General features: G+C 50.6%; 1 long non-coding RNA gene across 5 annotated transcripts; it reads left to right on the top strand.

Moving 5' to 3' along the window:
• Nucleotides 1–6,042: 6,042 nt before the first annotated feature.
• On the top strand, nt 6,043–22,867 carry LOC106027719 (uncharacterized). Of its 5 annotated transcripts, none has more exons than XR_010042353.1 (7): nt 6,061–6,359; nt 7,461–7,714; nt 10,063–10,151; nt 10,876–10,993; nt 11,630–16,530; nt 17,313–17,508; nt 19,756–22,867. It is a non-coding gene; the product is annotated as an uncharacterized LOC106027719 (long non-coding RNA). The 5 variants fall into 5 exon arrangements; XR_010042351.1 differs by lacking the exon at nt 7,461–7,714 and having other exon boundaries at nt 6,062–6,359; nt 11,630–11,764; nt 11,939–16,530; XR_010042352.1 differs by lacking the exon at nt 7,461–7,714 and having other exon boundaries at nt 6,043–6,359; nt 11,630–12,115.
• Nucleotides 22,868–24,814: the final 1,947 nt, after the last annotated feature.

The raw sequence follows: 24,814 nt of genomic DNA, 5'->3' as shown, positions 1-24,814 counted from the left end.
TGTCTGTCTGGCTGTCTGTCTGTGTTTTTGAGTCAAGGTCTCACTGTGCAGCTCAGGCTGGCCTTGAGCTCACTTTGTAGCCCAGGGTGGTCTCAAACTCACAAAGATTGTCCTGCCTCAGCCTCCCGAGTGCTGGGATTACAGATGTGCACCACCACGCCCGGCTTTTCTGGGATTTCATTAGGGATCGTATTGCATCTATAGATGAATTTGGAATTTGGTCTATAACTCCATGGCTGTAGTGTATCTGCTCATTTATTTAGGTCACCTTTATATCTCAGCAGTGTTTTCATACTTGGTGAACAAGTTTTACCGCTTCCTTTGCTAAATTTGATTCCGTCTTTCGTTTCCTTTTTATGCCATTGTGAATGCAATTGTTTTTTCTAATCTTATTTTGTGATTGTAATTTATGAAAACACAAATAGTAATCCAAGCACAAAATACAAGTAATTTGTCAGATGTGTGCTTTGTGAATATGCTGTGTATGTAGTGTCTGTGCCTTCCAACCTTGTTTATTTGTTCTTGTAGGTGTTTGTTTATGGCATCAAGTTCGTTTGTGGCAAACAAGTTTATGGCATCTATAAATAATGACAGATTTACTTCTTCCTATTAGATCTATATGTCTTTAATAGTTTCTTTTCCTTCTTGTACTTATTAGAGTCTCTTACAAAGGTTAAATAAAAGTGTTGTAAACAGTCATGCCTTAATCTCAATCATAGGAAAGAAATAGTCTTTAATTAAATACCATGCTAGCTTTAGTTTAGTTTTTTTTTGTTGTTGTTGTTGTTTTGTGGTTTTTTTTTTTTTTTTTTTTGTAGATACCCTTTATCAGGCTGAGGGAATCTCCTCTATTCCCAGTTTCTTTTTCTTTCTTGAGGTAGAGTCTCACTACATAGTGCAGGCTGGACTTGAACTTACTTATGTAGGCCAAGCTGGCCTCAAACTCACAGGGACCCTCCTGCCTCAGCCTCCTGAGTGCCGGGATTACAGGTGTGTGCCACCACATGCAGCTCTTCCTGATTTACTGGGCATTTTGTTCTTTTTTGTTTTAATGATGAATGGATAGTGGGTTTTGTCACATACTTTTTTCTGCATAGGTTGAGGTAATCATATTGTTTTCTCAATGTGATATCTTACATCTACTGACATTTGGGAATCAAATAAGTGGCTTCCGGGATAAAACCCAGTTGGTCACAGATGTAGGCCTGCTTATGTGTTACTAAATACATTTGCCAATGTCTTCTTAAGGATTTTTGTGTCTGTGTTGATGAATGACGTTGCTTTCTCATTTTCTTAATATATCTTTCTTGGTTTTGGTTATCAGGGTTATATTAACCTTGCAATAATGGGTTGGGAAATGTTCTTTTCTCCTTTGTTTCTCAAAGACATTTGTAGAGAATTGATGCTACCTACCTCTTTATTTTCTTCTTTGTTGGCCTTTCTGTGTGTGTGGGGGGGTACTGGGGATTGAACCCAGGGCCTTTGCACTTAGCTACATCTCCAGCCTTTTAAATTATTTTAAATTTTGTGGCAGGATTTTGGTAAATTACTAAGTTGCCTGCTGGGCTCAGATTTGCAGTCCTCCTGTCTCAGCCTCACAGAGAGCTGGGATAGAGGCATATACCACTGTGCCTTGCTATTCCCTCTTCTTTAAATGTTTAATAGGCTTCATCAGTTAAGTCTTGTGGGCCTGGACTTTTCTTTGTAGGAAGACTTTTAAATTACGAATTCAGATTCAGTGTTTTAATAGAGATTGGTCAATTCAAACTTTCTTTTCCTTCCTTCCTTTTTTTTTTTTCCTTTGAGACAGGGTCTTGCTCTGCAGTTCAGGATGACTTGAATTATTCACCATGTGGTACAGAGTGGCCTCAAACTTGCAGCAATCTTCTTGTCCCAGCCTCCTGAGTGCTGAGATTACAGGCATGTGCCATCATGCATGGCTCAAACTTTTTTTTTTTTTTTTACTTTTCTTTTTTTTTTTTTTATTTTGAAAGTAGTAAAATACAACAGAACAAGACAGAATAAAGCCAACTGAGACAGTTTAGTGAAATTGGTACAGAATTTCACAGCAGGTTACCGGGCTAACAGTAATAGGTATCACAGCATATTTCCTTATCTTTACAATAGTTGTTCTTTCAATCATGTATCTCAAAATAAAATGAAATACAGAACATTATAGAACTTATGAAAACAGAATATTGAATAGAGCAGTACCACTAATCAGAACAGAGCAAAACAGTAAAAAGAGATGGTAGAAGGAAATCCCCCTCATTTGCTATGGTCAGCCTCCCAGGAGATGCTCAGATTTCTGGTTCCCATTTGCTAACGGGGCGGGGGGGGGACAGGAGAAGGAGGGGGAAATGGGATGCTTGACTCTAGGCCTTGCACCAGTAGGCTCACTATTGCTTAGCAGGGAGGCAGGCTGCTTGCTTGGTTTCCCAGGGTCCTGAGTTCCAACATGGCGCGGATCTCAGGAGACGCTGGTGATTCTCCCCCTGGAAGGGCTGCAGTCTGCCCAGCTCAAACTTTCATACCAAAGACTATTATAGTAATTTGTGTGTTGACAGGAATTTGTTCATTTGGTCTGAACTGTTTACTTTGTTGGCATAATACCCTCCAAAGAGTCACAATAGTCCCTTGGATTATTTAGGACCCGTAATGTGTTCTACTCTGTCATTATTGATTTTGGCCATCTGTGTTATCTCTTCTTCTTGCCCATCCTTGCTGAAGATGTATTGATTTGTATAATATTTTAAAACCTCATAGATGTGCTAGCTTTGGCAACACATATACTAAAACTTTATAGAAAATAAAGAAGCTGGCTGTGGTGACCCATATGTGTAATTCCCACCCTTGAGACAGGAGGACTTCCGTGAGTTTGGGGCGAGCCTGGATTACTACATAGTGAGTTCAAGACCAGCCTGAACTACATAGTGAGATCCTATCTTAACAACAAAAGGGGCAGGGTGAGAAAATATATCAATGAGCCTTTTGTAGTTATCTCCACATTTACTGTTTTCTTTTTAAATTTTTTTTTGTCTTTTTCTTTTTTATCGGTCCCAGGATCGAACTCACGACTGCCAGGGATCAAACTCACTTCTGCCTGCTGCAAGGCAGGTGCTTATGCCGCTGAGCTAAATCCCCAGCCTCTTTTTTAATTTTTTAAGACAAGGTCTCTATGCAGTTAAGGCTGGCATTGGGCTCACTTTGTAGCCTAGGCTGGTCTTGAATTTGCAAAGATCCTCCTGCCTCAGCCTCCTGAGTACTAGGAGTACAGGAGTGCACCACCACGCCCAGCTCCATATTTACTAGTTTCAATAGTCTTCAGACCTTCCTGTGTGTTGAGCTACCATCGCACTTTTTTCATCTGTGGCATGAAGGATTGTTCGTCTGTCTTCCTCCCATGATAGATCTGCTAACAACAAATTCCTTCAGTTTGTGCTTATCCTGGGATGTCTTTATCTTTGCACTTAATTTTTAGAAAAATTTTAAATAAGAAATTTATCTTAACAGCAAGGTGTCGACTGATAGATAGCCTAGAATCAAATTCTGTTAAAGTAACTCACTACCACTTAAACACAAAACTACCCTACCCCAGTAGCCATATATATATATATATATATATGTATATATATATATATATATATGATTTTGAAAATTGTCCTTGACTTCACCATGACAATTTTTAAAATGCACTGAAATTCTCCAAACACAGCCCACAGGAACCCTTTCATGACAGTGGTTTGTTTTGCTTAAAGACATGTTGGAATAGAAAGACGAGCATCTGCAGGGATGGCCGGGATGCAGCAGGGGCTGTTTCCATAGGAACGGATTCCCCCCTCTCCTCTTCCTCCACTGGATGCTGATGGAAATAACAATAAATAAAAGGATTTGTGCATAAACACCGGTTTTTTTTCCTGGAGAGTAATGGGATGGGAAGGGGAAAATGAAGGACTAGAGAAAAGCAGCACCGGGCAGGCTGTGCTGGCTTCTTTCCTGTGGAGCTGGAGCCCTGCCCCAACCACATTCTATTTTTAGCAGCCGCTTCCTGTCTTCAACAGGAGCAGGTCAGGTGTGCCTTTGACCTTCACTTCCAGCGGGGCAGCGCTGACTGACTACCTGTCAGATCAGTATCCGCCTTGCGGACAGCTCTTATCTCGCCCAGCCAGGCGTTCCTCGGTTATTAAGTGGTGAATGCCTCTTAATTTTCCCCATTTTACATTTTATTTCTTTTAACTGACAGATGATTGTTTATATTTATGGAGCAGAACATATTTTGATCTCTAGCTAGATTATAAGGTGATTAAATCAAGCGAATTAACATGGCCATTGTCTCAGAAACGCATCTTTGTGGCTGGACACGGTGGCACACATCTGTAATCTCACCACGTAAGAGGCTGAGGTGGTAGAATCTTGGGGAGTTCGAGGCCACAGGCTGCATAGTGAGTTCAAGGCCATCTTGAACTCTATAGTGAGCCCCTATCTCAAAAATTCAACTTGGGGTGTGTGTGTGTGTGTGTGTGTGTATACTGAACACTTAAAATCTACCCTCTCAGTGATTTTCAATTACATAGTACATTATTATTAATCAAGGCACCATGTTATGCACTAAATCTCCTAAACATTCCTCCTGTCCCACTGAAACTGTACAGTAATCAGCTGTTCCACAGCCTCCACAAGGTGCCTAAAACTAAGGATAGCACTACCCTGAATGCTGCGTATACTTTTTTCCTGAACATACACATCTGTGGTAAAATTTAATTTATAAATTAGGCACAGGAAGAGATTCACAATAATCATAATAAATGCAACAATTACAGCAACACTCGGTGACGTAAGTTATGTGAATGCTCTTTCTTCCTCTCTCAAGCTCTCCTGTCCTCCTCCTCCTCCTCCTCCTCATGGTGACCCTAAGTGTGTCCCTCCGAGATGATGTGCAGGAGGTTACGGGCCGGGCACTGCGCGGCCTCAGACTCCTGGAAAGGGACACTGCATGCAGCATTGTGATGCTGCGGCCACGGATCTGGTACCCAGGAGGCTGCGAAGCGGGAAGTCACACTGTCGTGGCTGTCTTGATGTCCTGAAGGGTTCAGACGGTTCCCTTTCACAGTTATTTTGACCTTGGGGAATGAAAGTTGCAGGGTGCCAGAGCCGATGGGTAAGATGGAGGAGGATGCCGTCCTGTTTGGGGGCCCTACCTTTCCCTTGGGTGGCGCTCGATGGCAGCTTCACTGCACTTCTGGCCACACTTGGTAAAGACTCTGAGGAGAGAGGACTTGCGGAATGGAGCCAGGTGTGACTGTAAGCCCAGCACTCAGAGGCTGAGCGGAAGCACTGTGGTGAGTTAGGGGCCAGCCTGAACTACATAGCAAGACCCTGCCTCAGAAAATCAGCCAACCAATGAACCAAACAAACAAACAAAAAAACAAAGCCACAAAATGATGGATAATCATGTTGGAAGGGAAGATGGTTATTTTGAAGGGGATCCATGCAAAGGTCTCTTTTTGGTACATTTTTTCCTTTTTTTGAGACAGAGTCTTGTTATGTAGTGCAGACTACCTTAAAATCCTGGCCATCCTTGCCTGTCTTCAGTATATTTTTAAAAATTTATACCTTCATCCATGTATTTTAACCACACCTCGTATACAGCGTAGGCACACACTGGGCAAATTATGATTGGCAGCTCCTGGGTTAAAAATACAGGGCCTTTGCACAGAGCTACATCCCCAGCCCTTTTTTATTTTGAGATAGGATTTTGCTAAATTGTTAAGTTGCCAAACTGGGCTCGAACTTTCGATCCTCCTGCTTCAGCCTCTCAGAGTCGTGGGATTACAGTAACCACTTTCACCTTTTACCCTCCTCGACCTCTCCGACATGTGATCACTCTCTTCCCAAGACTCTTTTCTCTTTAAAATGACGCCCTCCACCTCCTTTTCCACTCCCCTCTTCCCGTGGCCTCCTCCTCCTCTACAGGCTCTGCGGCCCCAGGACACTGCGGATGCTGATTGCTGACGGAGAATTCGGTCCTCGATCTGTCGTTACCATCCAGAACCACCAGAGGGCGCGCCGTCCCTGCAAACGCCGCCTGCCTGCTCCCCTGAGCGGGCCAAAGGCTCAGCCACCCGGAGAAACCACCTCCCCAGGATTCTGAGCCCCGCAGGATCCTGGTTTCTGCCTTCCCTCCGGGATTTACAGCTCCTCAGCTAGGAAACCACCGCGATGCCACGGCAACTGCCGCTTCCCTCCTCTCTTCCTCCTCAGCCAGCTCTGCTGGATGATTCCAGAATTGCCCTCCAGCGCCAGGCTCCTGTGTGGCCCCTCGCCCCATCCCTGCTCGATTTATCTTCCAGGACAACCAGGTATGGTGGCTCACGCCTGTAACCCCTGCGAGGCTGAGGCAGAAGGGCTCTGTGAGTTAGAGGCCAGCCTGAACTACAGAGTAAGAGTCAGTCTCAAAAGCAAACAAAATTCCAAGACCGCCCCTTGGCCCTGCATGCCCACAGCAGGAGAAGTAGGAGTGGTACCCAGACAGGAGCCCGCGAGGTCCCCGGCAGCCCGGGATACTCCCCTCAATCATCAGGTGTCCCTGTAGGCTGCCAGACCCTGGGCCCACCGCCATCTCCCTCTCTGCTGGGAAATCCTCCTTTCCCAGCTCAGCCCACCGGGACTTCAGATAGGCGCTACAGCAGCCCCCAAACCTGGGCCACCCATGCATTTTAACAGACGTGTTCATACGAGCGAATTTCAGTGCATCCTTTAAAAAAATCGAATGTCTGCAGAATGCATAAGGAAGGTAATCTCGCAGCCTCTGCGTGGTGATTTTTCCCTCAGGGGCCAGGGCCGCAGCCTGGTTCTGGGCCTTGCCCTCCCACCAGCCCCAGAACCTGGCCTCCGTTTCCTCTTCCCCTCACCCCTGCACCTTTCCCTTCCTTCTGCACCCTTCCTCTGTGCTTCTTACAGCCTACTGCCCTCGCCTCTGGATCGGAGCCCACAAGGAAGGGGGGGGGCCAAGGTCACAGCGACCTCCACGGTGTCTGTGCCGCTGGCATCTGACTGGTGCTGGGCAGAGCCCATTCCTTGGCATCTCCTCGCCTTCCTCCCCCCTTGGCTGCCTCTCTACTCTCCTGTGTCCTGTCAGGAGCAGCGGGCCCTGTTCCCAGCTCTCCATTTGCAAGGCCTCGCCGGGCGATCTCAACCCAGTGCTGAGGCTTTAAGAGATGCTGTACTCTCAGGAAGACCAATGTGCTCCTCTGCGTCATTATATTATAGAACACCTGAGGGGGGAACTGTATAGAGAAAAAAGGGTTGTTTGGGCCCTTGGTTCTGGAGATCCAAGGTTGAGGGGCTGCAGCTGGTGGTGGCTTTCTTGCTAGCAGGGTCCCTGAGACAGGACAGGGTGCCGTGTGCCAAGAGACAGAACACACACACACAGATCTTTTGGTCTCTCGCTTTCCTCACAGCCTCCAGAATTCAACTGCAGGCGTTCACCCCCAGGTGACTCCGGGGATCCTAGACCCCCAAAGGCTCTGCCTCCAAGGCGTAGTCAGATCAGCTTTCCACCCTCTTGATACCTTAACACACCCAGCCCACCGTCCAATACTCCCCGAGGCTTCATATCCAGACTCCTGCACACTTCTCCGATTTACAGTTGTCTTGTTCAGTTCCTCTGTCTTCTCAACGCCATTGGTGTTTTTGGTTTTTTGCTCCATCACAGGTGAGTGTGGTAGCCCCCCTGGAAACCCAGCACTCGGGAGGCTGAGGCAGGGGAATAGAAAGTTCAAGACCAGCCCGGGCTGCGTAGGGAGACTCCATTTCAAAAAAAAATTAAGTCTCTGATGCATGTAAATATTTCAGAGTGACCATTTTTTTTTGTAATTCTGCCAGTTAATGCTTTGTGTCTATTTTAAGCTATTTGTAAACTGTACTCATTAGAATTGTTCTATTTTATATGTTTTCAGGAAACTGAGCTTTTTACCACAATGCTTACTATCAATCGACCTATCGTATCATCTTGTTGCTTTTTTCCTTAAAGATATCTTGGTTTTCAAGATCTCAGGTTCCAAAGGGGAAGTAAAATGGATCAGGGTTCGATATGAGTAGTGTTAATTCCCCGCAATAAATGTATTGACTCTGTATTATAAACATGTATCATAAAAGTGACAAAATATCTCTTCTCCCCTATCTTTCTCTTGAGGAAGTTTTATCTCCAGCCTAATCAGGAAGTAGGATAATTCATAAACTATTAGTAAAGTTAAATTAATGACTATTAGTTTTATATATATATATATATATATATATATATGTTTTGTTTCATTTTGTTTACAGTACTGAGAGCCTTCATACTAAATTACACCCCAGTCTTTTTAAAAATCTTTATTTTGAGGGCCTGGTGCTGCACGCCTGTAACCCCAGCACTTGAGGCTGAGGCAAGAAAGTCACCACAAGTCTGAAGCCAACCTGGGCTACATGACAAGACCTTGTCTCCAAAATATATGCATATATTATTAGTAATATTTTTTGATACTGGGAATCGAATTCAGGACCTTGCAGCACTTGCCAGGCAGGCATTGTGCTGCTGAGCTATATCTCCAGCCCTCCAAAAATTTATTTTGAGACAGGATCTTGCTAAGTCACAAAGTTGCCCAAGCTGGATTTAAAGACTTGTAATCCTCCTGCCTCAGCCTCTTAGAGTATCAGATTTACAGGCCTGTGTCACAGTGCCCAGCTGGACTCCTCTTCACATAGGAAAGGAGTCCCTATAGGAAAAGGAGAAAGTGTGGACAGAGCCACACATGCAAGGGGCTGTCACCTGAAGCAGGAAGCAGATGATGTGTCTAGGAGCCAGGGGATACCGGTGCTGGCCAGCAAAACAGTGCAAGCCAGGGGGGAGCCTGAGCATTCTCCCACAGCCCTCAGAAAGTATCCATGCCTCCAGGACCTTGGCCTTGGACCTCTGGGCCCCAGAACTGTGAGAGAGACTTCTGATGCCTCGGCCACTCATGCTTGGTTCTTTGTCACCAGCCCTAGGAAGCTAATGGCCCTGCCCAGTGTTGGAGAACCAGCCTGTGGATGGCCTGTCCTTCAGTCCTCGTCAGACACTATGGGTCCTCTTTCCCCTGAGACCCCAGTGCCAAGTCCTTTGTAAACAAGTGCCAGAGCCCTCAGGTGGCAGCTGGAGCTCAGAAGCCAGCACTGCAGGGTCACAAGACCTAGTGGCCACACCAAGATGGAGGCTGGGGTCCTCTCGTCAGGCAAAAGCCAAGTCTTGGGGGGCCCAAAGCGGGGCTCCCTGAGGGCCAATCTTGGGGGCTTCATCAGCCAGACAGGGTGCCAGGTGGGAGGTGGCATGGGGTGCAGGCTCCCCCCTCAGCCTTCCCCTGGTCTTGTGTTGCATTTCTCTGCCCCAGACTCCAGCCTGGCTCCTGCTCCATGCCCATCGCCCCAAGACTGGGTGCTCACTCATCTTCTGCTGCAAGCCCCTCCTGGGCCCCGGTTGCTCTTGACCTTAGTGAACCCTGGTTCCTGGGCCTCCACCTTGACTCAGGCAGACCTGGCTCCCTGCCCCATTCCCTCGGGCTCTGCTCCTGCCCTCGCCCTCAGCTCCCCTCAGGAGGCACAAAGCTAATCAGGCTGATTATGGCCGAGCTCTCCTTGGCTCCAATGCGCAGTAAATTTCCTTCGCTGCCTGGCTCCCTGCGAGTGGCGCCTGTTGTCAGCTGGCTCAGCTTTGGACGCCGCCACCTCCCTCCACCCGCCCCAACACACCCGCTGTATCATCACAGATGAATCAGGCCTGCTGGGGTGGAGGTGTCATTAAACAACATCTTCAGAATCATCTCTGTCACCATCAGCTGCAAAACTCAGTTGAGCCTCCAGGGTTCTTAGTGCGGGAGCCTCTGTCCGCTTAGTGTCTGACGGGGGAGACTGAGGTTTACAAGTTGCTTTGGGAAATGGCCCCTCCTCCCCAGGTCCCCAGGGTAGGGAAGTGGCCTCAGTCATAGCTTATGTGGCAGGAGGTGATCCTGGGCCCTCCGATCTCATGTCCTACTTCCCCACCCTCAGGGTCTCTGGTGACAGCAGGTGACCTGAAGAGACCCAGAGGAGCAGGAGGCTGTGTCTGTTCTCAAAGCCAAGGCCCCTGGGAAGAAGAAGTAAGCTGACTACCCCTTTTGCCTTGATCTTTTCCAGAGAGAGAGAGAGAGAGAGAGAGAGAGAGAGAGAGAGAGAGAGAGAGAAGAGACGGGGGGGGGGGAGGCTTGACTGTGGGAGGAAAAACAGGAAACTTTGCTGTGATGAGTTTTGATTCAATTAAGTGTAAGGCACATCCCTAACACTGGTGCAGACCGCGCTGTGCTGTGGGGGGCAGAGGGCTAGAGCCCTGCCTCAGCCTCCCACGGGGAATGGAGGGTGATGGCGTAATAAGAATGCGAGGGAGCCTCGGAGGAGAGAGACCGATTGCTAAGGTGCCTGTCCCAGAAGGCTTCCTGGAGGAGCTGGGAAAGCTAGAGGAAGGAGCTGCCGTGGGAGGGCGGGGCAGTCTGTGCAAACGGGGTGTGGGATGGAGGGAAAGATGGTTCCCCAAGTCGGGGATCTTGAAAATCATGAGGAGGAGTGTGGAGTTCTCTTTAATAGAAGGGCAGGGGCATTAGTGCTCTGAGCAGAAGCACAGACCCTGGGCAAGGACTCCGCATGAGAGTGGGGTGCAGGGAAAGCAGCCTGGGGCGCGCAGGTGGATGAACAGGCAGGGCCCGAGACAAGGCCTGTGCAGACAGCCACAGGCAGTGACGCCGAAAGGCACAAGACGGAAGCACAGGTGCCATGGTCAGCGGTGGCTGGGAGGTGGCCCCCAACTTCTGCTCTGCCTTTGCCCCCCAGACAAAGCCTCCTCTCTGGGCCTCGGTGTGTCTGCTCCAAGAAGAGACTGAGTGAGCCAGGCTGGGGCGCGATGTGAAGGAGGAGATGCAAGCAACACAGAAGGTGTGAAAATTCCATGGTGAATGTTTAAATCTAAAAATTTATTACAGTAAAAGATGGTGCCATGGGCCCCCCTCAGTACCTCCCCCTTCAAACACACTCACCCCATCATCCTTGCCACTTTCTGAAGCAGCTCTGGATTCTCTTCCCTGAGTAGCCTTAGGAGGTGTGATAAAAAATGCAGGGAGCACTCCTGCCCAGTGCCATGCCACAGAAAGGCAGTTGGCACTGTGTCCTCACCCACCTAGTCATCAAATCGAGCACCTTGTGATTTCCGGCTCTTCGACAAAGTCAAAACGATCGTGAAAGGAAAACGTTTTGAATCAGTTCAGGCCATGGAGGCAGCCAACAGTGTAGCTACAGACCCTCAGGAAGAGGATTTGCAGAGCTGCTTCAGAAAGTGGCGACAGCGATGGGGTGTGTCTGGGGTGAGTGGAGATTCTGAGGGTGACTCATGGCAATGTGTCTTTTACTGTAAGACAGCTTAAAAATTCAAATATTTGCTGTAGTTTTTCATTGCACTGCTTAAATGTTTCTTTTCCTCTCTCCATTCTTCTTTCTCCCTTCTCTCCTCCCCTCCTCTCTCCCATCCTTCCCTCCCACACTTTCTCTCCTTTGTTTGTCTTGTCTTTTCTTTTGCTCTTTTTCTTTTTAGAGCTTTTTACATGCCAGGCCTAGTTAATCCTGAGAAGACCTGCCAGGGAACCATAAAACTCATGATCAAGAGCACGGGCTGGACTCCCAGACTCCCTGGTTTGCAACCTCAGCTCCACACCCAATTGCTCCAGAGGTCAGCGGAGCTGTGGGTTGGTGCTCGCCTCAGACACCCTCATCCTGCTGAGTGGGACCTCGGTTTCTGCGGCTGAGACAGCAGAGCTCCGGGGGAAGTTACTGCCCCGGACTGTATGTAAGTGGCTGGACCCCGACAGCCTCTGCATTTGGCTGCTTTCTTCTGTCCCTCCAGCCAGCAGAAGGGACGAGAGAGCGAGAAGCGGCCGAGGTAGCTAGAGGTTCCAGTCTGGCTGCTGCAGACTGGTCTGCGGCGCTGTGGAATCGCCTTTCCATGGCCACCAGTGCCAGGCCCGGAGGAGGCAGACCTTGACCGAATTCAACCCAATTTTAGCAGCTGGGGATTTTAATGGTAAGTGTGGGGATGAGCCAAGTGTGGGTGAAACACTGCTGGTGGCAGGCAAGGAGGGAATGACCAGACAGCCGCCAGTGCCTGCAGATGCTTTGTGACCACGAGGGGGCAGCAGAGCCCAGGCCCTGCCTTAGAGCCGACTGCAAGGCCGAGCTGCTCCAGCGCGAAACGCGTCCTGAGCCGCCCGGCCCGGGTCCTAATAAGCCAGCTCCAAAATGTTAAGCATGACAGCGATGAAGGGGACTTTAGAAGCGACCTGGTTCTTATCTGGTAGAGAGCCAGACGGCATTCAAAGGCTCATATGATTTCGCCCAAATCGAAGCCGGAGAACTGATGGCAAAGTCGGAATTAATACCCAGGGCCCTGCCTCTAGCGCTACGGAGACAAACGTGAGCCCATTTCCAGGAGGAGCATGCGGAGAGTCCGTGCTCCGTCTGGAAGTGAGTCCCTGCCTCGAGCAAGAGCAGGCGAGGCTTGCCTCATGACACCCTGGGGTGGCAGATGGAGTCCTCCTGACGCCCCTCGGCATCTCTAGACCCCAGCGCAGCAGGGCCACTTCCCGTAGCGAGGAGGAGACCACGCCGGCGGCGGTGGCGAGACACCCGACCGCGCACAGTGTGACAGGAGGAAGGGCTGCGAGCCACGTAGAGTAACAAAATTGCTTTTATTTTTAGTTTTTATAAATATATATATATAGTATTTGCTAATGACAAAACAGAACCCATAAAAGCAAGAACGTTAACAATACTTATGTTCTTGGAAATGCAAAGATGAACGCTGCGTGTTTTTAAACAGATGCTAGGTTCTTGGGCACCGGGGCGCCGGGCGCTGTCCTTGGTCCTGAACGCGGCTGACTGCAGCAGGAACCTCTGGCGCGCGGTGGGAAGGCCTCCTCTGGCGTGGTGCGCAGCGACCCCACGGGAGCTGCTGCGTGGTCTCTGTCCTCTTCCTCCTCGGTCAGCGCAGGGCTGCGCCTCATCTGGTTCCCAATGCTCGCAGCGGGGTCACTGCTCCAGTAGGATGACCGGGTGGAGCTCTCACTCCCGGACCCGCAGCGGCCTGCAAAACTCCTTGTCCTTACAGCTGGGTGCCTACCACCTGGGGCCTCTGAATACGGACCTGGAAAGAGAGGGAAGCTCTGAGCGCGGGAGGTTAAGAGGCTTGGGCCTAGAGAAGTGCTCGGCTTAGAACTTGTTCTAGAACCTGAAGCCTGGCACCAAAATATATGACTTCCTTCCTTCCCCATCCTGGCATCTGGCCCGAGGTTTCACGTCTGCCCCAAGGCTCCCTGTCTAGAGTACAGTGTCACTCGGTGCTCCTTCTGTCTCACTGCAATATCAGTGTGGTCATCAAGGTTAGTCTCCTTTTAACCCAGGGACCAGTCTTGGCCTTAGTCACCATGCGATGCTACGCATCTCCTGAGGGCTGCGGTGGGAGCAAATGAGTCTTATCATGCCTTGATGGTTGGTTGGTTTTAATTTTGAACTATATATCTAAGTAAAAACAATACTACAGATAGTGTACTTCCTCCAGAGAGCAATGTTTAAGTTGCATATTTTTTCTTCATATCTGTCTATTCAATTTTGCTGAGCCATTTGGAAGTCAGCTGCAAATATCACGACAGCCGCTCCGTCAGCCCTTCTGTGCATATTCCCAAATGGTATCACAAAGGAATATTCAAACTTGGAGTACTGGACTCTCTTCAGTTCCATCCTAGACTCTTTTAAAAATATAAGGCTGGGCATGGAGGCACAGGTCTGTAATTCCGGCACCCAGGAGGCTGAGGCAGGAGGATCACTGCAAGTTGGAGACCAACCTGGACTACAAAGGGAATTCAAGGCCAGCCTGAACTACATAATGAAACCTTGTCTCAAAGAGACAAAAACAAACAAACAAAACCTCCACATTTTTATTTCTTTTGTTTTTGGAGACAGGGTCTTACTTTGGAGCTGAAGCTGGCCTTGAACTTACGGTGGCCCTTGCTTCAGTCTCCCTAGTGCTGGGATCACTGGTATGTACCACCACACCCAGCCAAAAACACAGTATATTTTTAAAGCATGAGTTGGTTCCAGATGAAAAGACAAAAAAAAAAAAAAAAAAAAAAAAAAAAGGAAAGAAAGAAAGAAAGAAAGAAAAGTCAGTGAGTGAAATTTGTTGTATCTACATATGGAGAAAATAGTTACCAAAGATTCTTTAGGCTGAATGTGGCACATGCCTGTGATCTCAGTGCTCTGAGGCTGAGGCAAGAGGATCACAAGTTGGAGCCCAGCCCGGGCAACTCAGTGATTTAGTGAGATCCTATCTCAAATAAAAAAGGGTGAGGCTGTGGCTCAGTGTGAAGGGCCTGGTGTCAAGCCACACTGCTGAGAGAGGATTTCTTAGGTTGTTATAAAAGTTAGATACTGGGTAATTCACTGTATGCAGGGATGATATTTGGGGGTAGGTAGCGAAGGGTTGAGGGAGGGACTGTGGTCATATCCACAGCTGACTTCCAAACGGTTCAGCAGACATTGAAGAGACAGAAGTGAAGAAAGAAAATTTGCACCTTAAACTCTGGAGGAGTTATACAAGTATGTACTGGGGGAGGTATACAAGTATGTACTGTAGTATTGTTTTTATTTAGATGTGTAGTTCAAAATTAAAATCAACCAACCAACCACCATCAAGGACGTAAAGTGCGGGATGGAACCCCAGGGCCCGAGGCCTCAGGGTCTGTGAAGGCAGAGTCCACGTCGCTCAGGCTTCCTATGGAGTTACACTAATTTCCTGGCAGCTGGGTCTAGGGACCAAAGGCCGGACCAAATGAATCATCAGTGTGACTTTGCTTTCCTGAAGGTCATCACACATGGGAAGGGGGATGCAGGCTCAAGGGAAAGGAGGCCAATCTCCTGGCCATGCTACCTTGGCTCTGGAGTCCACGTTGTCCAGGGAGGGCTGGAAGTTACCGTAGATAGAGTCCAGATGTGCAAAGTCTAGAGGAGACGGAAGCCCCGCCGAGACAGATGGTTAGGACAGTGAACGATCCTCTCACCCTCAAAGCCCACCCAGAGAAACAGAACCACTGAAAATGGGGCAGATTATCTAAACCAGTGGTCCCAAACCCCTGGGCATAGGCCGCTGTGGGTCTGTTAGGATCCAGGACACACAGCAGAGGGTAAGCTACATTCTCAGCCTGTTTTATTTTTTATTTTGAGACAGGATATTACTAACTCTCTAAATTGCCCAGGTTGGGCTCATGCTTGCGATCTTCCTGACTCAGCCTCCCAGAGTTTTAGGATTACAGGTGTGTACCACCACGCTCTCTGATTGGCTCCCAGATGATTTAAAGATAGGAAATAACACTTCTCTTCCCACTGTTAAGCCCTGGCATCCTTCCCTGTGCCTCCTCTGTGTGTCCCCATGCTCTGAGCCACTCAGCCCAGTGGGCATTGCCAATACCTTCCCTGATGTCAAAGTTAGCATTCCAGATGGTTCCAGGGATGGATCTGCCACCGTCTTCGTACCACTTGAACAACTGAGACACTCTGAACTTTTCTCTATTGACAGAAACACCAGAGACCTCATTATGCCCAGGGAGCAGGGATAAGGACAGGGGGACAAGCCACGGGGACAAGCCATCAAGCGGGGAGAGACTGACAGCACCGAGAAGGGAGGAGTATGTGGCGGGGCTGGGGGGCTCACTTTTTCGCCACTCTCCTGCTGTGCAGCGCAAACACCAGGAGGATGACCAGGATCAGGAGCAGTACCACGGCGCTTGCACCCGTGAGCCCATACACCAGGCTCTTCTGGATGCCCCACTCACAAGTCTCCCCCTGGTACCAGTGAGTAGCTGTGATCAGGCAGCTGAGAACAGAGAGGACGGAGGCGGAAAGAACAGTCAGTACCTGCCTTGGACCCAGCTGGGACCCATGCGTGCCTTAAGCCCTGTTCCTCTCCTCCCTGGACCAGCAGGGGAGCCCCTCCTACAGGAAATGATCCCAGAGTGACTCGGGCCTCTGCTCATGAGGCTCCTGCTTCCAGCCTGGTGCTGGGCAGCTGGTGACTCTGTTTAATTCAGTTTCAGCTGGCAAAGCCTCTCTGAGGCTGGGCTTGGCAGGTTCCCCACTCCCATGGCTAAGTGGCCACCTTTGGTACTCTGTGGCAAGGAATGGGGTTCTGATGGGGTAGGGGGCCTAGGAGCTTCCTGAAGCTCGGGTCTTCCTTTGCTCCCTCAGATCTTGCCGATATCCTCAGCCTTGTGCAGCACAATAGGACACCAGTTCGGGCAGCTCTGGAGTCATCCAGGGGCTCTTCCAGTCTTGGCCGTGGGGCTCTGCCGCGCAGGTCCCTCTGACCCCAGTGTGATTCTCTTGGGACTGGATGCAGTCAGGACTCTGTGACCTCAGCCTGCAGGCAGCATCTGACTGAGCCCAAAGGTGGGGGCTTCCCTGCAGCCAGGGTGGGACACTCACTTGCACCGGGGGCCACTGGGCTGCAGCTGGCACTGGCCATTGTGGCAGTCCAGGGAGACGTTGAAGCCAGTCATGCAGGGCGTGACGCAGTACGGTTTCTGGTCCTTGTACTCCAGTGTGAAGTAGGCAGCGTAGTCCTTAGCCAGTTCCCGGCATTCCTCTGTGAGGATGAGGAGTAGCAGCTGTGGTCAGGGCCCGGGAGCTTGGTGGGGCTGCTGCCGGGGGTCCCCCGTCTCCAGCCCTCCCCCAAACCATGAGAGCAGCACCCACCTTCAGGATCATACTGGACAATGGGGGTACTTGACACCGTGGTGGCAGTTGAGTTGAAACACAGTAAAAAGTCTGTGAAAGAGACACAAGAAGCTTCTTGGAACAAGTCACCTTGCACCCTCAGGGGCTGAGGCATGCGGGGCGGGGGGCTGTGGGTCCTGCCCTGCCCTGCCTTGCTGTCCTCCCTCGCCCCAGCGTGACAAAGATGAGAGCCCAAGGGAGCACAGGGTTTACCCAAGCAGCTGTTGTTGCTGTTGCTTATTTGCACTTGGGTCGCTTTCACGATTTTCTCCATCACATCCTGGGAGGCCCTCTCCAGCACCTGCCTGTACTCCGGAGTGTAATTGGTCCTCAGGAGGACTTCGTGCTCCACCACTACACTGCCAGGCCTGTAGGGCGGGATAGGGGGAGCAACGGCGTGGTTGGGCCTCGTCCCTGTTCAGCCCTGATGCTCACCCTTCCCGCCCCTTCTCCAGACAGGCTCTGCCTCTCTGTGCCCTGGGAGCTCAGGGATGAGACAGAGAGAGAGAGAGAGGACAGGACAGGAGGTCAACACCAGGGGCTCCTACCTATCTATCGGTATCCAGCTATCTATCAAAATGAAGCCTATGTTGCACAGAACGGGCTCAAGGAATCCTCCTGTCTCAGCTTCCCAAGTCACTGGGACTACAGGTATGTGCTACAACACCTAGCTTTCACCGAGATATAATAAATCATTTCTGCCTTCCTTCTGATATCTAATACAGCACAGATGCTGTGTGAATAGTTGTTCTCCTGTGTCATAGGGACTAACAAGGGAAGAGTGTGCACATGCTCAGTACAGACACACATGCCCACCACATCTCCGCCTCCTAGAATATTTTCAGTCTGCAATTTGTTGAATCCATAGGTGCAGAGCCACAGATAGGGAGGACTGAGGTACATGCACAGCCTCTGGGATCATAGGATTGCAGTAACCCGTAGACTAGCATCAGAGGTAGAAGACTGAGGTGCTCTTTAGTTCAAGGCTGCCTTTCACGGTAAGTGACACCCCATGACCAGGTGTCTCCCTGTGGCCTGGGGGATGTGGACAGTGTCCCCTTTAGGTCACTGTCCCTACAGAGAGTGTGACCTTGGTGTAGTCACTGAGCCTCATGGGCCTCAGCATCCTTGTCTAGAAGGTGAGGAGCTGGAACCCTGGCTCCCCAAGCTCTTCCCCACCTTTTGGAAATGGCTGATTCTCACTGCCTTTCCCACTCCCAGATCTCTCTGGAGCCACCTGCTGGACAAAGAGCCATATTTCTCTCTCTTTTTAAAAAATGTAGTCCTGGGATTGAACTCAGGGCCTTTGCACTGAATTATATATATCACCAACTCCCTTTTATTTTTTATTTAGATACAAGGTCTTGCTGTCACTAAATTGCCTAGGCTAGGCTAAAATTTGTGACCCTCTTGTCTCAGCCTCCCATAGTGATGGGATTATAGACCTTGTGCCATCATGCCCAGCTAAGGTCTGGATCCCTCAGAGTTCAGCATCTCCTGTGTCTGGCCTGAGGGTGTGGGATAGATACCCATGCCCACATGATTTGTAGCCAATAGTCACATGATTCACGTGGTGATCAGAGAGATGCTGGTTCACATCAGCCCAGGAACACCTCCAGGCAGCCGGCTGAGACCAGAAATGTCAATAGAGCCACTCTTTTCCCTAGGGATCCCATCCCTCCCCTTTCCTGAGGGACAGAGGGACAGACAGAGCAAGGACTAGGGCCAGCCCTATAAGTACCCCCTCCACCCTGAAGACCAAAGGGAGGCCTGTGGGGGTCAGGAGAGTCCAGTTCCGGAGAGGAAGAGGAAGTGCTATTCTCAGAGCAGCAGCTGCAGGCTGCCTGGCCTCCTGCAGGCTGTGAAGCCCTGGGAGGGCCTGAGGGGAGCCCCGTCCTTCCCTCGCAGGTGTGGAGGGTGGTGGTGAGCTGTAGGCAGGCTTGGTTTGCTTTGGTTTTCATGACTTTTCTTGTTTGCTCTCAGCTATAAGCTCCATACCAAAATGATTAATCGTGAGTCTGATAATCCTGAAGAAGGGATCTTTCCCTCACAGTGCAGGGGCAGCGGGAGGACCACACCAGCCTCGGCCCACACCACTCAGGATCTCACACAGCTAGGGTGGGGGGCAGAATCCCAGGCAGCAGGCGGCAGAGACCGCAGGACAGGGAGGGTTGGGCAGTGCCTTCCTCATGCTGCAAGGTCTGGCTTCACCTCTGAGGCCCCTTCAGCTGGGTTTTCTAGGATGTCTTATTCCCAGCAGGACAGGGTTTCCACTTGAACCTTGGCTCTCCTATTCCATAATTGAGCCCTCCACAAGCCCTGGCATTGCTCTGTGCCTCACTCTCCATCTGTACAATGGGAACCATCGTGCCGGTGGCCTCCCTCAGTAGGAGATGTGTGTGGAGCCATAGCTGAGGGGTGTTAGGGCCCACTTGTGGGTCCCTGCCCCCGTCCATATGTTGGCACTCAAACCTCAGAATGTGACTGTCTTTGGAGATGGAGTCTTTAAAGTGAGGCTGTCAGGGTGGACACTAATCCAACTCAACCGCTTCCTGGTATGAAGAGGTCATCTGGACCCAGTTTATGCCTGTGATCCCAGCACTCTGGGAGGCTGAGACAGGAAGACCGAGGGTTTGAGCCAGGGAGAGAGGCTTCAGGAGAAGCTGGTCCTGCTGGCACCTTCACCTCAGACTTTCAGGCTGCAGGGCCATGAACGGTAACTTCCTGTCACATAAGCTCCCAGTCCATGGTCCTCTGTCCTGGCTGCCGCCCTGCCCAGGCTAACACAGGCAGCAGCATGAAAATGGTTCTTATCATCATCGTCTGCACTCCAAGACCTCTTCCTGCCAGACCCAGATACTCACCTCAGCCTTGTGATGTTGACCCCTTCATACTCAGGGATTCCGGCGTAAATCTGATTCATCTGAAAGAAGAGGGCCCTGCATCATCCTGGAGATCCCACCTTTGGGCCTGCCAGGCCTTTCCATGGACAGAAAGCACCTCTGGCACTGTCCAGTCCTCAACCCCCCTGCCTGCAATGCAGTGCCTTTCCAGAGCCCAGCACCACCCTGGTACCACCCCTACTGCAGCCCCTCAGGCAAGCTCCCTGGTAACCCCAGAGGGCATGGAGGAGCTGAGAAATTCACACGTATCTACCAGGAAAGCAGCCCTCAGCTGCTTTCTGTGCATGTGTGAACACATGGCACTAGGCACTGAACCCAGGGTCTTCTCACCAGCTACATCCCCAGACAGCACCCCCCTTTTAAATTTATGATGGAGACTAATAAATCACCCAAGTAGGACTCAAATTTGCACTTCTCCTGCCTCAGCCTTCCAGAGTTCTGGGTCTACAGGCCTGCATCACCGCACCTGGCTTCTTTCTTAACATCTCTGGCTCCTCCCTGGCGGGGAGGGATTTGCTCTCCCCGGATTACCTGATCTGTGAATGTGGTATTGAAATTCTTGAATTCTTCCGAAGACCGGTTCTCCAGCTTTGTGTTGTACTGCTGACTGGTCACTGTCACAGATAGATCCATGAGAGCAGCGACCGACCGAGGCACAGCTGAGGGGAGAGGGCAGCACTGTTTACCGAACCAACACCCCATGGGCTCCCTACCGAGGAGACCTGTACCCACGCCCCAGCGCCGGGTGGAGGCAGAGACCTGGGCCTCGTGTCCTGTCCTGAGAGGCCTGGGGCCTCACTCACCCATCTCCATGCCGTCGACCACATCTTCACATTTTGGCCCATGGAAGAGGATGGTGCACTGGCACTTGAGCCCATCCCAGGAGCCTCCGTTGTGGCAGACGTTGGCCACGTACTGACACCGATCTCCCTCAAAGTTGTCGGGGCACTCGCAGGCCTCCCCGTTCCATTTCCCACCATTGAGGCAGCTCACTGGAAGACACAGATGGCACAACACGTCAGAGCCTGGAACCTGGTCCCGAGGACAGCGGCACGACACCCCACTGCACCAGGCAGGAGGAAGAGGCAGAGACAGGCTAAGAGGCCGGGCCGGGGTCCAGGTCCAGGTGGGCTTGACCCAGTCCTAGACTCCAGTTCCTGTTACTTCAGCCCAAAAATGTGAGCAAAGACAACTGCGGGCCTGTGCCAGGGGAGAGCCGAGGGAAGGGAGACGGGAGACAGAGGCCGGGAGAACCCGGGGGAAATGACCCCTGAGGCTGCACCACAAGCGCGGTCCTTCAGTGCCTGCTTCAGAAGAGCACCACTGGACCTTGTTGCTTTGAGGGCTAGTTGGCCTTCCTGTTTGGTCTCCTAGCATGGGAGGTGTGTAGGGTTTAAACAGCCAGCAAGTGCTTATGGACAACTCGACTGTCCACGCTGATCAGCCGAGAACATCCAAAGCTCTGTTCTCTTTGGCTTTCCTTGAAAATCGCTGTGCCTGTGTAGATCAGAATCCAGGTGTGTTTGTTCTGGGGAGGTACACGAGGTAGGAGTACCCTCTGCAGAGACGTGCCACACCTCTGACCTCTGATCTCAGCAAGAGGGGACACAGCCATGACAATCACATCACGCAGCTGCTGTATTTCATCCAAGACATTTTGGAAGCATGGACAACATAAGCCAAGGGTCCTGGGCAAACGGGAGACCCGAAAATCCTTAATCAGCTCATTCCCTACCCTTTTCTCCCCCTCTTTCTCCTTCGGGCATTACTGAGGGTGCCCAGGCACAGCTAACAAGAAGCTACGAAACGATTTCAGAAATGTTTAAAAACATTTTTCCTTCTTTGAGTATAGGAAAAAAAAAATACCAATCCCGACATTGTTGATAATTAAGATTATGGCAAATTACACTGAAATTGTAGTTGCAATAGTTTGCTTTCAAGAACTATGAGAATCTGTTAATGTAACTATTAAATTAAAAGTAGCTTGAAAAGATGTTATATATTCATAATTATGCTGTCCCACAAACATTGGCAGTTTTGCTGCCAATGAATACTTCTGATACTTTTCTGTGTTACATCAAAATATTTTTATGGTTTTTGTCTATTGTAAAGGGAGCAAAGTTTCTTTTTTTGTGAATAGATACTTTTTTTTTTGTACCAGGGATTGAACTCACAACATCATGCTTGCCAGTCAGGCACTGAGCTAAATCCCCAGCCCAATAGATACATTTTTGATCTATTTGCTACTTTAATAAATAATGAACTTAATTAATGATAAAGAAAAAGAAGCTACAAATATAAAACCAGCTTCTGGGATGTGCTGACCTATAGCCCAACAGCCTAAAGGGAAGGGCAATCTTTGGTGGACAGGAAGTGGTGACCACCTGCCTTCAGTGAGGTGGCCAGTGCCAGCTGTGGTGCAGCCATCTGGCATTTTTGTGAGACACCTGCTGCAGTCTGAATATGATTTGTCCTCAGAGGTTCCTATGGGAAACCTGACCCCAGTGTGATGGTGTTGAGGCAGTGCGACCTTCAAAAGGTAGAGCCAAGGAAGGTCATCATGAGAATGTCACTTTCATGAATGAGTGATGCTGGACTCACGGAATGGAAAGGACCTCCAGGAGTGAATTAATTCCTGGATTGTTATGAAAAAATGACCCTGGCCTCTACCCCACTTTTCCTCCCTCGATGGCAGATATGACCCTCTGCGTGGGCACATTTTCCTTTCCACTCATCCACCATGTTGTAATGCCACCAGAGGACCCTTGCTGTATCCCAGCATTGTTGCAGTTTAGAGCAGTGTCCCTCAAAATTCTCCTGTGTTCAGAGGTAGGGATTTGGGAAGGCCGTCTACTCATCAGTGAGTTAATAACTCATGAGTTCATTGCTCAGTGTGCTGTCAGCCTGGCTGAGGTTGATAACTGAGCTGTGACCTGGAAGACTATGTTTCGTCTCTGGTTCTTGTCTCTGGCTTGCTTCCTGAGCAGCATAAAGTGAGCTGCTCTCCTCTGCCAGGCCCTTCCACCTTGCTCTTTCTGCCTTGGAGCCAGCTAACCATGGACTGAACCTGGTGGAACCATAAACCAAATAAACTTCTCCTCCTGTAAGCTGCAGGTGTCTGGTATTTTTGGCTAAGTAACTAATACAAGCACCAAGGTATTCAGACCTTTTAGGCACCGGAAATATATCCAATATCCAGCTGTATGCATTCTGCTCTGGCAACACAAAACAGACCAGGAAAGCACCTATGGGGCTTTCCAGGAACACAAGGCCCAGACATCCTGGAGATGCTCAGACCCCTGGTCTGAGAACCAAAAGAGCTCCACAAGACAAAGACACACTGGGCAGAAACCAGAGAACATAAGCAAATACAAAAAGACTATACAACAGTGCTGACAGGCATCAAGGTCCACCACTTTCACACTAACCAGTATAAGCAGAGTCCAGGAAAAGCTACAGTAGCAGAGAAAAACTGGGAGGAAAAAGAACAGAGAAATCCTCAGAGGTGAGGAGCAGGGACCCGGGGCTGAGAAAAGGGAAGAGAATGTTGTTTTCCTTGATGGTGAGGACTCAAGAATAAGATAAAACCAAACACAAATGAATAGAGGCACAGATACTTCAAAGATACCTGTGATTAACACTGAAAAAGCAGGCTTAGCATGCTGGGGCACACCTGAAATCCCTGCAGGCTGAGCCCAGAATGACAGGATTGTATGCAACTTAAGGAGTGATTTAGCAAGATCCTATCCCAAAATAAAGAGTAAAAATGGACTGGGATATAGCTGAGTGTGAAGGCCCTGAGTTCAAAACAGTAAAAATAAAAACAAAAACAATCCCTGCCTCTGGAAAATGCCCACACATTCAGGCCTTCACAACTTAGTGTGGACTAAAGGAATAGCAAACCCACTAAAATGGGACAGTGCAAAGAAAACACCTGGACTCTAAAATATCACAGCACTGAGCTTAGAGCATCGAACTTGCAATATACAGAATAGGACAAACCGGATTTGGGGAGAGAGGACTGCACTGATCCTACCAACAAAGGTAATAATTCCCACAAAGAATATGAAATTGAGGAGATATAGCCATAGGGGGCCTAGGGCTGGATAATGAAACAAATATTGGAATCAAACAGCACAGTGCGCGAGCCCTTACCTCCCATGGTGCGGGGCACAGTGGTGGGCGCCAGGCTCCCGGCCGAGGTCTCCGGGGTGGACGCGGTGGAGCTGAGGGCCGGTGCCGGGGACGAAGGCGTCTCGGGGGCCGCGGGGGAAGGAGTGGTTGCCCCCGTGGGCGAGGCCGGGGCCGAGCTGGCTCCCGTGGAGCCGGGGGCCAACGTGCTGGTGGCAGGAGCCAGGGTGCCCGCTTCCGAACTGCTTGAGGCTGCTGCTGTCTGGCTGGTGGCAAGTGTGGTGCTGGCCGAGACACTGGTGGGCGCCACGCTTGGCCCGGCGGTGGTGGCGAGGGCACCGGGCGAGCCGGGGACAGAGGTGGGCACCCAGCCGGCACCCGTGGAGGCGGTGCCAGGCACGGGGCTGGCAGCAGGAGGAGTCGTGCTCAGGCTGCTGTCAGCCGGGCTGGTCCGCGGCAGCGAGCTGGTGCGGGGCACGGTGGTGGGCGCCAGGCTCCCGGCCGAGGTCTCCGGGGCGGACGCGGTGGAGCTGAGGGCCGGTGCCGGGGACGAAGGCGTCTCGGGGGCCGCGGGGGAAGGAGTGGTGGCCCCCGTGGGCGAGGCCGGGGCCGAGCTGGCTCCCGTGGAGCCGGGGGCCAACGTGCTGGTGGCAGGAGCCAGGGTGCCCGCTTCCGAACTGCTTGAGGCTGCTGCTGTCTGGCTGGTGGCAAGTGTGGTGCTGGCCGAGACACTGGTGGGCGCCACGCTTGGCCCGGCGGTGGTGGCGAGGGCACCGGGCGTGCCGGGGACAGAGGTGGGCACCCAGCCGGCACCCGTGGAGGCGGTGCCAGGCCCGGGGCTGGCAGCAGGAGGAGTCGTGCTCAGGCTGCTGTCAGCCGGGCTGGTCCGCGGCAGCGAGCTGGTGCGGGGCACGGTGGTGGGC

Source organism: Cavia porcellus, unplaced genomic scaffold (assembly GCF_034190915.1).
Source record: "Cavia porcellus strain 051 isolate PalLab524CR breed Dunkin Hartley unplaced genomic scaffold, mCavPor4.1 scaffold_23, whole genome shotgun sequence".
NCBI lineage: Eukaryota > Metazoa > Chordata > Mammalia > Rodentia > Caviidae > Cavia > Cavia porcellus.
Note: the sequence above shows the minus strand (reverse complement) of the source record. Positions and strands in the feature narration are given on the sequence as shown.